Raw genomic sequence first — 1,246 nt, forward strand, 5'->3', positions numbered from 1 at the left:
AATAATAATAAAATCAATAATAATAATAGTAAATGATTAATCATTTGTGGAAAGGCAGTAAAATAGGCAAATAAAATAGACTAAATTAATAACATATATACATTTTTTATCATTTAAAAAATAAAAATATGCATTTTTGAAAAAGCAAATCTATAAAAACGATTTTAAAGAAGACTCTGGTTCTCCTCAGGCAGGTTCCTCCAGAGTCGGGGTCCTGCAGGCAGGGCGCTGGGCACCTTGAAGCCAGTCAGGAGGTTTTGCCCCACTGACACCAGTTGTTGCTGAAGTGCATCACTGTCATTTTCTACTCACAGTAAAAAATCTCAAAGGAACGAGAACGACTTTTAACACTCATGTGCTAGTACACGACTTAGACAAAGGTTTTGGTTCATATAAAGTAGTTTCCAAGTGCTTCCTGTCACATGACATCATCTGCTTCCTGCTCCTTCTGACTGCAGACATGGAGACATTTGGTCATTTTGCCCCCAAACATATTTATAATGATCTAATTATTCAAGTCTCTAGAGTAACCCTCCCCCAACAAATTGTACCTGGGATCAATATGTTGTTGTTCATGGGCTTGTTTCTGTGAGTGGCAACAGAAGCTTCCAGTGGGCACATAGCTTGTCGCTAACCATAGAATAGAATAGAATAGAATAGAATAGAATAGAAAATTGTAAAATACAACGACATCAATATCATGTACGTTTACCTCTGGAGGCTTTCTGACTGTCTGACTGGTTGTTTTGCTTCACCAGTCGACCGTCAGCGTCCGATGCTGTCCTGCCTCTAAGTGAGGAGCGTGCACGTGTCTGGTTTTCACGTGCACGAGGTTTGACACTAATCAGTCGTCTCCTGTTGACGTCTCGTTAGTGTGTTGGCTTCACTCCTGTCCTCGTCCTCCTGCAGGTGCGCTGAGGAGTAAAGGTCCGGTGGTCCAGTACACCAGCGACGGCCACGTCGGAGCCACACCTGTCAAGGCGCCGCAGGCTCCGCCCACCCAGCCGTCACCTTCACCTCAGCATCAGCAGCAGCAGCGACCTCAGCAGCCTCAGCAGCCTCAACAGCCTCAGCAGCCTCAGCAGCCACAGCACACACCTCAGCAGCCTCCGCAGCCTCCACGTGTCGAGTGAGTGACGCTCAGCGAACGAGTTAGCGACGCTAAACGGACTGAAGTTAAGGGTTAGAGGGTGAGGGTTAGAGGCTGAGGGTTAGAGGCTGAGGGTTAGAGGGTGAGGGTTAGAGG

At 46.2% G+C, this 1,246-nt stretch overlaps 1 protein-coding gene across 1 annotated transcript in view; it reads left to right on the forward strand.

The window, feature by feature from the left end:
- Positions 1-1,246, forward strand: part of setdb1b (SET domain bifurcated histone lysine methyltransferase 1b) — a 23,455-nt gene that overhangs the window by 10,500 nt on the left and 11,709 nt on the right. The gene's annotated exons all lie outside the window — the stretch shown is intronic.

This window comes from Stegastes partitus, unplaced genomic scaffold, assembly GCF_000690725.1.
Source record: "Stegastes partitus isolate 25-593 unplaced genomic scaffold, Stegastes_partitus-1.0.2 Scaffold2569, whole genome shotgun sequence".
Taxonomy (NCBI): Eukaryota; Metazoa; Chordata; class Actinopteri; family Pomacentridae; genus Stegastes; species Stegastes partitus.